The sequence below is a fragment of the Centrocercus urophasianus genome, unplaced genomic scaffold, assembly GCF_019232065.1.
Source record: "Centrocercus urophasianus isolate 14NV4802_14NV808 unplaced genomic scaffold, USGS_Curo_1.0 seq_23, whole genome shotgun sequence".
In the NCBI taxonomy this organism is placed as follows: Eukaryota; Metazoa; Chordata; class Aves; order Galliformes; family Phasianidae; genus Centrocercus; species Centrocercus urophasianus.
Window position 1 is genome coordinate 325,924 of NW_024884789.1, and position 13,594 is coordinate 339,517.

General features: G+C 52.5%; 1 long non-coding RNA gene across 1 annotated transcript in view; it reads left to right on the plus strand.

Annotated features, from left to right (window-relative positions):
- Window positions 1-276: 276 nt before the first annotated feature.
- The window catches only part of LOC122163170, a 40,217-nt gene continuing 26,899 nt past the window's right edge, over window positions 277-13,594 (plus strand). Inside the window, exon 1 of the long non-coding RNA XR_006169837.1 lies at window positions 277-3,463. This is a non-coding gene — a long non-coding RNA (uncharacterized LOC122163170). The remainder of the gene's footprint in view (window positions 3,464-13,594) is intronic.

Here is a 13,594-nt window from a genome sequence, read left to right on the forward strand (position 1 = left end):
ACATGAAATGAGAGTTTCCATAAACTTCCTGAAGGGAGGTTGTGGTGCAAAAAGGTCTGGCCTCTTCTCCCAGGCAAATAGTAGGACCCGAGGAAATGGCAAGAAGTTATACCAGAGGAGGTTGAGATTGGATATTAGGAGAAACTTTTTCTCTCAAAGGGTGGTCAGGCACTGGAATGGCTGCCCAGGGAGGTGGTGGAGTCGCCATCCATGGTGGTGTTCAAGAGGCGCCTGGATGAGGAGCTACGAGAGATGGTTTAGTGCTTGTGGCACTGATAGGAATGGGAGGGTGGTTGGACTAGATGGTCTTGCAGGTCGTTTCCAACCTTGTGATTCTGTGATAAGTAATTAAGGAAAAGCATGACTTCTGAATATTAGTACCTAGAATTATTTGTAATTTTTTCCCCTAATTCAAAGGTAGTTTGTCTTATCCTTCGATAAGATACGATTGGATTTCATGGAAATAGAGAGGGTAGCCGTGCACTGACGTAGCAGAGGTAGAGCTGCTGAGGCCAGCAAGGAAGCTTTGGGATTGCTGGTGGCTGCGATGTTTGCATGTCCCTGACAGCTGAGCTGTACACGCTCAGATGGGCTCCCCAGCCCGGGCTTTGGGCTCCCACGGCCTCTGCAGAGCACTGGGAGGAGCTGGGGGCCGAAAGCCTGAGCTCTGCTCTGAGCTCTAAGCCCTGGGGAAGCCTCCTGGCCCTGCTCTGTGCGCAGTGTTCTCTTGACTGCTTCATGTGGGAAGTGCCCCGGTGTGGGGCGAGCTCGTGAGGCTGTTTGCAAGCAGTTTGTGGCCTGCTTGCTGTGCCTGTTGCTTTGGCAGGCTCCTGGGGCTGGATGTTGGTGCTCGTTGCTTCTGGCCTGGCTTATGGCTGCTCTGGGACCGCTGTGGTCTCACGCCATTGCTGTCCTTTGACACAGACACGCTGTTCTCACCGCTTGCTGCCTGCGTACCTCTCTGCTCGTGCTGCTGTCTGGGTGGTGAGGCTTTCCCTGGGCTCTGGCAGTGACTCAGCTTCGTCTCCTCGGGGTGTGCTCCTCACTGCCTGCCTTCTTATCTCTTAGCAATCCTGTGCTGATCCATGGAGGATCTGTGTGCTGGAAACAAGTTGGTACGGCGCCTTCAGCGCTCGCTCCCTGCACCTTCCTCTCATACCCTGCCTTCATCACAGCTTGTTCCCAGGGCAAGGCATCAGCTGCCTTCTGCAAGCACAGCTGTCGTCCTTAGAGGAATCAGTGTTCTCATTTCAAAACAGGAATCTAACCACAACCCCCCTCCCCGAAACCAAACCCTGAACCCGCAGCCCTCGTGGGCAGCCTCAGGCAGTCTGATGGTCTCTGTGAGATATTCCTCTGCTTTTCCACTTAGCTTCATCACGTCAACTATTCTTTGAACCTTGCTCTGAAATGTCAGTTGGGGGTTGCCCTCGTTTCAGTGCTCTGTCTCATGCTGTTGCTTGTGGGTTTTGCTGTGGAGACTGGGTAACAGAAATGGGAGGAAAAAACCCACCAAAAACAATGAAAACACACGGATTCTGTAATTGCTTTGGAATCTGACGAGCAGCAGATGGCTCTGTGCTCTTTGCGAGCACCCATCCTCTGCATACCAAGGACTAGCTACGTCACGTTGTTCAACAAGCCACAGAAATTATATTTTAATCCAACCTTGCTTCCCCCTTCTTCCTCCCCCACCCCCCGTGGTTTGTTGTTGCACTCAGTAGCTTGCCATAATGCATTTCGTTCTGCCTGCTTCTGATTGGAAACACAAGACACAACTTCATTACAAGCTCTATGGCTTCCCCCCACACTTAACATACCGTACAAATTGTTTGCTCAACTTTGGCATCTTGCCTCAGAGGAATTTTTGTCATTTGAAGGTTTTAAATCAGCTATTTGAGCCACTCACAATTGTAAATAATAGCCTATTAGTTTATAAGAGACATACTTGCTGGCATTTCAAGCCTCTCAGAGGGATCACACTGTCTTGGAAACCCTGTAACGCCTATGGAACTGAGCACTGTTTAAAGAAACCCCCAAACACTGCCCTGGGAAAATTCATTTATAGAAAATAAGTGAAACGAATAGATGTTTTTAGCCACATGTTACTCATTTTCTTTTTATTGCTTTAACATGTCTTCGCTGGAACATGTTACCATTGGAGGCTGCTGGTGCCAGCTGTACACCTGGCTCAAGTTGGGAAGAAATGGAGTTTGGCCTTTCATCTTCACTGCTTTCTGTTATGATTGGAACCGAGGGTTGGCCCCAGATCAGACAAAGGGTGAGCTGAAAACCATCCTCAGAGCTGGTTTCTAGAGGAAGCCTTATAGGGTTGTGTGTGGGGGGTTTGGCTTTTTTTTTTTTTTTCCTTCTCTCCCTTTTTGGAGCTCTTGTATTGAGTTTATATACTGGCAGAGGCAGGAAACCATTGTGTACAATATGGCAAACAGAGCTAACAGGCAGTCAGGCCAAAGGCTATAAATTATTATTTTAATTTCTTGGTTTATGGTTTCTTGTTGACTCCAGATCAATAGGAGAAAGATGCATTGAGCCACCTCTTTTAATTAAAAAGGCTTCTGTGATTAGGCTCTAGTGAGGGATGAAGAGGCGCGTGAAGAGGATGTGCCTGGAAGCAGATGGTGGTTTCCAGGGGGAGGAATGCTGCTTTCCCCTGTGCTGTATCACTCATTTTCTAGTGGCCAAGTTTCTGGAGGAGCTATGGGAGAAACCCAACTGCACTGCAGCTCACTTCACCCAGCTTTCTTCCAGCCTGGTTTGTGTTTGCGTCCTCACATCCTGAGCCAGCAGACCTTGTTTCCCATTGAATAAAAAAGCACTGTGTTTTAGCAGACTCTTCTGCTTATTTTAAAACAACTCCAGCTTCGTTTCACCCTCAACTTGGGCCACTTGCCCCATAGTGCTGAGAAATCGTTGGCATTTGGTGCCTAACAGGTGCAGCAATATTTTTCTTTCCAAAGGATTTCCAGAGTGAAATGCACATCTGTAACAAAGCCGGTATTTTTCTGCTCATCACCTTCAGACATGGCCATAATTAAATGCAGATATTAATACCGAGGGCTACTTTGTGTTCCATAATCCGTAGGAGAATGACCCGTTGCACAGCGCTTGTTTGAAGTCTTAGTTAACCTTTAATCATTTGATGCTGAATCTGGCTTTGATTTTCACAGCAGAAAAAGTATATTTTGCAAAACCTTCAGGAAGGAAACGTGCCAATCCCACAGTGTTTCTCATCATGCTGTGGATGTTACTTTCAAAACCTCTTGGGTAATGCTGTGAGCAACAAAGGCTTTTTCCATTCCTTGCTTGCACTCCGCCTCTTGTAAGCCAGCATTGGAGTAATGACTTAAATGCTGCTAACGTTTGTTTTGCTGAAGGAGACCTGGGCCAGTAGAGCAGGCCGGCGTGGTGCAGATCTCAGATGTGGAATTTCCTCAGCTCTAAGGTATGCAGAGTCGGTTCTTCAGGGGAACACTTACAGGTGTTCAGAAAAGCAGAAGTAGAAAGGTTAAACCTTCAGTGCATTCCACGATAAAACCGGAGCCAGCAGCTCTTCAGAAGCATGTCAGCTTGTTTGTTTTTGCCTTGTGGGAGGTGCTGTTTAACCGGCACTCAGCTGGCAGATAAGGCAGTGCTGCCATGCTGCAGAGGTGAAGAATTCCCCTCGCCCGCTCCCACCCACTGTGCTGCGGGAGCTGGAGCTGCTGCCTCTTTGAGCCGCTGTAATAAAAATCTGCCCTCCGCAGTGGGTTTGGCCCAGAGCCTGGGAGCTGGGCTTCCCATCAGCTGTGCAAACCTGGGGGCTGTCTCGTTGCCTGTGCAACTCCATACCCTGCGTTTGACCGCTGTGCTGCCCTGATCTCCTCGCTCAAACGGGGCCTTCTAGTGCTCCCCACCTCCTGAATTCTTTGTCTCCATGCCAGCACTTCCTTTTCACCGCAGTTCCTTCCCCATAACTATCACAGCTGCCTCCTTCTCCAAAGAATAGGAAATAAACTCCCTTACCTCCAGCCAAGACCTGATAACTGCTGATAAGTGGCTTGTCAGCAGGGGCTGAGCCAGGCTCTGGTGTGAGCAAGAAGGCAGCTGGTGAAGGGAGGGCTGTGTGCTCCCAGCAGTGCTGCACAGCCCGTCCCTGCTTTGTCTGGGGGGGCTCAGCTTTGGCTGCACTGGGGCAGGAGGGCAGCAGTGGAGCTGGGGCTCGGTGGTGGCGTGCTGGATCTGGGTGCTTCCCAGGGGCTTGGCTGTGAGGTGTGCAGCTGTGGGCAGAGGCTTAGAGAGGGCAGGTAGTCCCCCAGCTGTCATCTTCAGGCCAATTATAAATGTGTGGCCTCTTTACTTGCAGTTTAGAGATGAGGCTAGAGTGATACTGGTCCAGAAGTAATTGTACAGGGCTCGATGTGGGGGCTTTATGCTCTAGGATTTGGTGCGTTCTTGCCTGCTGGGACTGGCTGAACCTCATGGACATCTTTCAGCCCTGCCTTGTCTGTAGTGTGCTGAGCTTGCTTTGCCCTGTGAGCACCTCTGAACCCTACTGTGAGGTGGGCATGAGCCCGGAACCCATGCAGTCAGATGTTTGGGGCTCATGTTTGGTGCTGGAAGAGCTGTATGTTCAGTCCTGGTTCTCCATGGCAGAGGATCTTTCTGTAGGAAGCAGAGATGCTGGGAGAGACGCTCAGCTTTTGGGATGCACTGAGGGCAGGCAGTGATTTGGTCTCCAAATCCCTCTTTGCTTCAGCTTACCATCTGTGTGCTAATGGTAAAAGCTCCACTGTGTCTTACCATGAGCTGGGGGGGTGGACAAGCTAGAGGCTTGTGAAACACTGAATGTAATAGGAATGGGGGTTGGCTAATGCTGAGAGATAGCTCTCTGCTGACATCTCTGAGCACCACGCTGCCCTTTCCATATATATATAAATATGCACATATATATATATATATATACTCTTATTAGTTTTATTTGGCTTCCCGAATGAGCTCAATGGAGTGATTCTCCATTAATAGCAGAGGCAATTACGCTGCACTTTGCAGCATCCTTGGATGCAGGCGCTGAGTTATCGGGCACGTGCTGTTCTGTGCTTACACAAAAAAAGGCTCGGGATCCTTCTGCTCCTCACACAGCGCTGCTCGAACCCCTGGGGAGCAGCTGCCCTGCGCTGCGGGTGGCACCGCTGCCTGCAGATGGTGCCAGAGCAGTGGCCAAATGCACGCTGCAGCCTGGCGCTGATGGAGGGAGTGCTGTGCTCAGCAGCACAGAAGTAACGTGAAGATAATACAGGGAAGTTGGTGAAAATCGAGGGGAAACGTGTGCCAACCGTGCTGGGTTGTTTGGGGAAAATTGCTACAGCAGTCTGTTGCTTCAGATGGTTGAGAATATTACCTTGAGGCAAGAGAGGCATTGAAAAGAAGACCTGGGGGGGAGAAGGCCCCCGCTTTTTGTGCAAGACTTTATGGTCTTCGTGTGTTGTCTGCTGCACTGCTGGAGTTGGGTCCTGAACCTTTCTGAGAGAAACAAACTGATGGAAGCCAAGGAAGCGGAAAGTTGTGCAAAGGAGGACATGGAAATGAGATGTATGTCCACCATCAGTCTTTTGTGCCTTTTTTGTCTCAGAATTGTTTCATTGAGAAAACAAGGGTGTCCAGAACAGCAGTACTTCTGCCTCGGTTCGTGGCTCTGTGATTATATACTCAATCTTTTCCTTATCTCTGCAGTGTCGTGCTCAATGGAGCACCTTCTCATTGGCTGTACAGTCAGGACATGTTTTTCTCTTCCGAAAGAGATGAAGCCTCTTCCAGCATCCCCAGGTCCAGAAGCTCTTCTCAGTGCTGCCTGGGGCTGCTCAAAGGAGGCAAGGACCCAATGGCTGCTGCTCTGGGTGAGCTGGGCACTGGTAGTGCCCAACCAGCCCACGTGGGCTTGGTTCTTATTAATCAAAATGTGCTCGGTGACAGCTGTCCTGCCCTGCGTGCCCACCATGCAAATTCCTCTGCTGACTGCTTGCTGATCAGGCAGCATGTGAAAAGGATAGCGGTTGAAGAGATTGGGGCTGAGTCTGGCTTTGCTTTAGGATGTGGATGTAATTTACGTCCCGTGGGCTCCCCAGCTGGTTGCCGAATGGGGTAGAGGGGATGGCATTTTCCTTTTCAAGTTTGGTTTCTGTGGGGACTCATTTCTTCCTAGGTGATAACTTTACAGAGGAGACTAATGACCACATGTTGATGAAATACTGCTGCGGGCCCATCTGGAACTGACGTGCGTCTTTGAGTAACAGCTGTTGAGCAAAGACAGCAGAGGGAGCTGCCCCAGCAAAAGTGGAAGAGCTTGACCCCTTTTCTCCCTGACAGGGCTGTTAGCTTTTTAGGATCAAAGCTTTTCACATTTGGTCCCTGTTCTTGAAGAAGCACAAGTGTTTCCACTGCAGACATTAGCGATTCTGGCTCTGCTCCCTGCCACCCATCCCCAGATCCACTTCGTGAGCATTCTCCTTGAAACTGTAGTTTACAAAAATAAAACCTAGATTAAAGCCAGTACAGCTGCCCTGGGGTTTGAATCAATGCGGGTATGATGTGTTGCCAAAGAGAGAATTACTCAGGAGTGTGGATTAGAGCTGTGTGTCTCCAGGAAGACCTGGTCTTCAAAGCCAGGGAATTTTCACAGCTCTAGCTGGTGCATCTCCAGCTACGAGGCTCTGCTGCCCTCCTCCATGGGTACAGGACTGTCAGCTCTCTCCTTTTTATCTCATCCTCTTCATCTTTTTTTCCTATCTGGCTCAGTGCTCTCCTGTGCTTTTCCTTTGGCTGGAATCTGCTGACGGGACTGCCCTGCAGCCTTCCCCGTTGCTGTCTCTCACCAGCTGTAAAAACTTCAGTACTTTAAAAAATATTTTTCTTCCTGTTGGGAGATAGGTTAGGCTGTTTTGTTCTGGTTTGTTTTAAACAGCCGTGCACTTCTGCAGCACTGCTGAGAGTCTGAGTGTTCAAGGCAGGTTTAGAAACCCCAGTCTGTAGCAGCTGCCGGAGCTGAGGAGAGGGATGCTGCTGCTGAGCTCTTGCAGGAGTTGTCTGTGCAGGGCTGGTGCCATATGGCAGCATCTCAAAGCAGTGGTGCATAGCTCATGTGCTGGCCTGCATGCAGGGAAAGCTGAGAGGTCGGAAGGGCTCAGGGCCAGGCTGATGTTCAGCAGAGCCCTTAGGGCCGAGCTGCCCTTCCCGCGCGGCGCTGACAGTGCCCAGCAGCGGTGGGTGCCAGGTGGCAGCAGAAAGGCAGCCTGGCTGGGCTGTGAGCTCCAGGGATTGACCCTCTGTGATTGCTGGGGGATGGCCCAGGTTCTGCCCAGATGCCCTGCCGTGGCATTGTGCAAGGAGCTGTCTGGGCACGTGCAGAGAGTGAAGGTGAACGACGTGAGGAAGTGAGCCTGCTCAGTGTCACCTGCCACCTGCCACCGCTGGGCACGGAGAGCAGGGCTCTGTGGCTGATCCCAGCCCTGTCCTTCAGTGTGTGACCCAGGGCCTCAAGCTCTCTCCCTGCAAACCCATGCATCTTCTGGTGCTTGCCCTGCCTGCTCTGCTGCTATGGGGCTGCTGTGTGCTTCCCCACAACCAACCCAAAGTTCATCAGTGCTGGGAATGTGGTGGAGCCTCCCCTCTGTCTGAGGGCAGCCTTTCTTCTCCAGGAAATCTGCATCCTCCATCTCTAGAGCCAAAACACTCCTTTGCTGTGATTGCTGCCTTTGAAGCAAGCTAAGCTTTCCAAGTGAAAGCTCCAGCCAAGCTTGGGCTCTGGCCCAGCAATCTTGACAAAGCCCTGGGATATAATCTGTAGGTACCATCCTGGTTGCATCCTGAAGGCTCTTGGGGCAGGCACTGTTGGCACTGTGCCCCGTGATGCCCATCGCCTGGCATCCATCAGCACCCAGGGTCTGATTTAACTTCTCCCATCCTCTGCGGGCTCCTGTCTTTTTTCCCCTGTGCAGAACTGCTCCTCTTGTAGCAGTGTCATCTGTGTTCCACACCAGGACAGATGATGGCATTGGTCCTCCTTCTTTTGATCTGCCTCCTGTTCTGTCTCACTGTTTGTGCCAGCATCTTCTGGGGCCAGGGGACAGCTGGCACCTTGAGCTCCCTGGTGCTGGATCCCCTTGTGATGTCCATGGGTAGCACTGAGCCAAAGCCACGGGAAATGGACTGGAATGTGCCGAGTGTGTGATGCCCAGGGGGTTCGTGCTTGGGGCAGGGATGGGAGAGAGGTGCTGGGGAGCCCTCAGCTGCTTTGGGAGAAGGAGCGGTTGAGATGCCGGTGGGTGTTTGTGACGGATTCAGGCTCTATTTATTAATGTTCCATTTTTGGCTTCATTTGTCCATCTCCTTAACGAGGTCATGGCTGTAAAACAAAAATAGCATCCACAGTAGAGCTCAATCTTGCCTATTAAATATCTTTTAAGAATGCACTCTGGATCTTTAATAATAAAAATCCCAACTGACGTAGAGGGAGGGTGAGCCACCAGCTCCCCCCAGAGAGGGGATTTCTACCAGCAAACGAGGACCTGCTTCCTTATGTGTCAGGACCCCAGGATGGTTTAATTTCTGTGTCAGTGCTAATTGATTGGAAGCAACAATTTTGCCAGACAAAGCTGTAAATTAGTTTCAAATGGGGGAAACAGGCCACCCACTGCCCAAATATCATATTGCAGTAACAACATTAAACATAGAGCAAACCATAACCCAGGGAAGGAAAACCCAAGTGAAACCAGATTTCCCCTTATTCCCTTTCCCTCGGAAAGTGGAACCAGATGGCTTGTGGCTTTGATAATAAGAGAGACTGATTCCTTCAGATACTGCTTAAACTAAGTATCGCACAAAGGGATGGGCTGAGAAGCAAAACCTCACAGGCATGAATTCTGCCTCTTGAGACTCTCGGCATGTGAAACGCTCCCAACAAAAACACGACAGAAAATGGTCTGTCTAATTGCAGCTGGGCCCTTCTTGCTTGGACGGCCCCTCTCATTGCCCCGTGCAAAATAGCAGCTCTGCTCCCAGCAGCTTCAGCCACATGTGCAAATCCCTCCTTGCATTTCCTGCAGGGCAGCGGGTGCCCGTCCTGGCTGGGAGCATTTGCAAAGTGCTCACAGCAGGGAGGGCATGGGATGCACCCATGGGTGAATTGGTGCTGTCACGTCTCTGCGTCCCAACCTCTGCCCTGAGCTGGGGGCTCTCTGAGGCTGGGCCACACGTTCCTTACGAGGGCACAAAAGCCCCACAGAGGTTTCCTGCATGTTTGTTGGCTCGATGTAAGCAGCCACATCTGTATGCTGAATATCTGGGTTGCAGCTGTGGGCACTGCACTCCTCTGAAAACTCATTTGCTCCTGGTCTGCCTGTGTTAGATGGCTCTTGGTCAGCCTTCTTTGTCTCACCTTGTCCTGTCCAGCCAGGCAGCTCCTCCTGGGGAGCACCAGCACACCAGAACCTTTGTTCTGATCCAGGCTACACACCTCGCCGTGTAGGAGAAAAAGCTGCTTCTGAGTGCACAGCTCTTCTGGCTTGTTTTCCTCCTCCCTTCCCTCGGAGCAGGAGGAAGGAGCCCATCCTGGGGAGGCTTTCTGTTCCCTGCCCATGCCATGCCACCTGCTCTGCCTGCGTGTCCTGCCCCCTTCGTGCCACCCTGGAAGGGAATCGCAGCAGGGGCCCAAAAGCATGAGACCTGGTTCTGAGCTCACCATAGCTGAGCAATCATCCACGTTCCCCAGCACGCAGGGTGCTGCTTCTGGGGCAGCATGGTGGTGTGCTGGGGGCAGAGGAAGGCGATGTATCTGCCCTAGAAAAGCTGGTGGGAATTCCTTGGGGTTTCCTTGGAGTTTGGTTCTGGGCACAGAAATCCCCCCTGCCCAGGCTGCAGCCTTCTGGCTGCCAGTGGCTCTGAGCCGTGGGGGGACCGAGGGAAAAGCTTGCTGCCTTTTTCCCGTTTTTTTCGGCTTGAAGTTTGGTTTGGAAATACGATTTTGTTTCAAGCCAAGTCTTCCCACAGCTCCTGGGCCGTGGCTTGGCAGCAGTGCTTCCCTGTGCTGGGCAGAAGCAGGCAGGTGGTGGGGCGAGTGGTGGAGCGGAGACAACGAGCTCCTGTTGGCAGCTCCTGGGAAGTTTATGGGCTGCGTGGTGATGGTGTCAGGGGAGCTGTGTGCACGCTGTGCTTGGATGAGGGCTTTGAAAAACCATCAACAAATAATTGCAATTTCCCCTTCGCCTTGTGGTAAGGTTAGATCCAAGCCTGAGAAACCACCGTTGCTTGCTGTAATGATACACAAAATAGAAATCTCCACCTAACCCAGTGCAAAATGCTGTGCAATCACTTTTGAATCGCTGTGGGCTGCTTTCGCCGCAGATGCAAAGTCTGACATCCAAATGCACAACAGAAGGTGGGTAGGAAGTGCTACACAGACCCACATATGTGTGTATGCCGGTCTCTCCTGCCTGCAGGGGGTTTCTTTCATTCTTTCACCCAGATAGGAGCAGAGCTGTGTTTGCACAGGGATCTGCTGTGGGATGGATGAGGCTGGAGGACCCAGCCCTCTGAATGGAGCAGTGCTGGTGGCTGCTTCCTGCCCTGTGCTGCTCTGCGGGCTGGTGCCCAAGGCAGGACACAGCTGTGACCTGCAATACACTGCAGCCTTGTGCACGAGGCTCTGTGCCCCTCCAAAGAGGTGCAGGACCGCTCACTGCGGCAGCCTGCAGCAGCGATGCTCTGGGTACAGCATCCCACACCCCCAGAGGAGCCACAGGGATGTGCCTGCATGGCAGGGCTGTGCCTGACAAGCAGCAAAGCTGTTTCTTCAGCACAGTACTCGTGAAATCCAGGATGACACAGCCTTGGAGAGCGATAAGAAGTTCCCATCGCAGCAGAGAACACCCCGTGGTCCTTGAACTTGTGCCGCCCGGCGGCTCTCATTATGTGCGCGGCAGCTTCCCCCTCTGCCTGCAGAATTACAGTCTGGGTTCTCCCGGGCTAATCACTGTTGTGAACAACAAGATTGATTGCTTTCTCCTTTAATTATTTGCAGATCACTGAGACTTTGCAAAACGCTCTAGGTGACATAAACCGCAGTTTAATGTGTTAGCATTTGCCTGTCTGGGGGATTCTTGAGGCTCAGCCAGCCGCGGGGCTGTGGGAAAAGAGGAGCGCAAACACCGCCGTCCTCCGCTGACCCGGCTTGTGCTCCTGCATGGCTGACAGCCCTAATAGGGAGCTCTGCGGAAAGGACTGCGTGTCTCGTCCCTGTCCTCGTCCCCTTTCTCATTACTGTGGATGAATTCAAGCACTTAACAGCCTTTGGCTGCTGACTGCAGTTCAGGATCGTCGGTAACAACCCGCGTTGTGGTGTGCAGCACTGACAGCCCCGAGTGACGCTGCCCGGCCGAGTGCTGCTTCCAGGCTGCAGCCCTGCCGTGCCATCTGCCTGCGGCCGCGGCTCACCCTGCGTCCCCAAGGAGGGTCACTGTCCTTCCTCTGTGTCTGCTGACCTGGAAACTGTTCTGCGAGTGCTCTGTGCACGAGTTGTCTGCCTGGGAGTCTCTGTGGCGTGCTATTTAAACTTCGCAGAGCTGCGCCTTCTTAAAAGGTCACAATATCTGCATAGACTTTTACAGCTAAAGCTGCTGGAGGGCTGGGGAAGATATTGTGCCTGTCGAGTCGCATTCAGTGGAGAGCAGCTCTCCCCATCGCCACGCGGCGATTGCAGCTCTTGCTGTGGGCAGAGTGCTGTGCTCTCAGCCTCCTCCCACAGCCGTGGGGTGCACAGACTCTGGATCACACTCAAAGTCACAGCGCTGCGATGCTGTCGCTGCAGAGCACGGTGCCCAGCCCCACGGCTGCCCCATAGGGGCAAAAGACCCAATGGGACCGGCTGTGCCTGGCAGGAGCAGGAAGGATGTCCCGGGATGCAGCGTGCTGTGCTGTCCTGTCTGCCCGACTGACGTTTTTGATTTTTGATAAAGAAACAAATGAGCTGTAGGGAAATCTGCGTCTGCTCTATATTTCCAATTAAAGCACAGCTTGGCGCTGATTAGATCTAGAAGCTACGCTGAGAAAGGGGAAAAAATGTAAATAAGCAGTATTAATTTTTTCCCCTTGTCCTTTTCGACAGATGGAGCAGCGCTGATTAGATGGTCTGATCTCTTTTGAAAGAACACGCTGCTGATGGGGAGCTCTGCAGCTCAGAGCTGGGGGTGATGCCACGTTTGTTCCCCACGTCGCTTCCGCCGGCCCCGCAGCCCGCACGGCGCTGTCTGCTGCGGGAGCAAGGTTTGTCTTCAATGAAATCACTTCCTCGGAGTAATTACATCAGCTAATTGGGGACCTAATTGGCTAATTAGAGCAAAGTGACAGTTACTTCGCTCCACGGGGAAGGAACACAATGTAATGGCAGGAAATCTGCAGAGCTCCCCATGCCAGCACCCGTGGTGGAGGTGATGCTGGGTGAAGCTGTCAGCCCATGCTGCCCTGCCTTGCTGTGCCCTGTCCCAGGGCTGTGGGAATGTGGCTGCGGCAGTGTCAGCTCAGTGCAGGAGGTCCCAGTGGGGACGCGGGACGTTGGGTGCCATTGCCCTCCAATGGTGCTGTTGTAAGCAGTGTGCTGGGCTCAGCTGTGCTGCAGTGTGCCCTGCTCAGAGAGCTGAGGGTACAACCAAAGGTGAGGATGGGTTTTACCTCCCCCATCTTTTTGTTCTGGGGTGCTGCTTGGAGCTGCGCTTTGGCCTCACTGCCCCGTTGTCCACCTGCTGATGTGGTTCTGTTGTCGAGGCCTGGGCTGGGAGCTGGGGCCAGGATGCTTTCCCTGCCTGGCACCATCTCCCTGTGGCCTCCAGCAAACCTCTCCACAGCTCCCGGCTGCTTTTTCTGCTCTGCTGCCAGCCTTGCCTTATAAGTGATTTCTCTGGAGCGATCCCATGTCTGCGTGTATCCACAGCCGAGCTCTGAGCTTCTGTGGAACCACATTTGCTCAACCTCAAAATGACTTCGGTGTCTAAATACAGCTTTACTATTTCTGTGAGCATGCAGACCTGAAACCGAGGTCTTATTCCATGTGTGATCTAACCCTGCAGGACCACAGAAGCTGTTAGGTGTGTGTGCCTCTGACAGCAGCAATCCCCAGGCACCGCAGTGCCCATTACCTGCCCTTCCCTGAGCCCTGCTGTTGAATAGCAGAGTTGCAGAGGTGTCCCTGAGGCATCATCTCCAGGGACCTCAGATGGTGAGATCAGGAGGGCTGGAGCAGCCTTTCTGGTTCAGCTCCTGGAAGAGGTGGGTTACTCACCGACCGGAGGCCGCAGGGATCACCGGAGCTGCTGCTGCTAAGCTGTGTGCATAGGATAATTATGGGTGAACAGTGCTGGAGGGACAGAAGGTGTCCCAGCCAGGCAGGGCGGTGGCAGCCACAGCCCCAGTGTGCACCCTGGTGCCTTTAGCCAAGCCAAGAGCCCCCATGTTCCTCAGGGTGCACTATCTGCTGTGCCCAGGACTTTCAGCTTGCTTGGTGCGTCCTTGTGTCATCCCACGCGGACGCATTCTTTCATCCCAAAGCTCC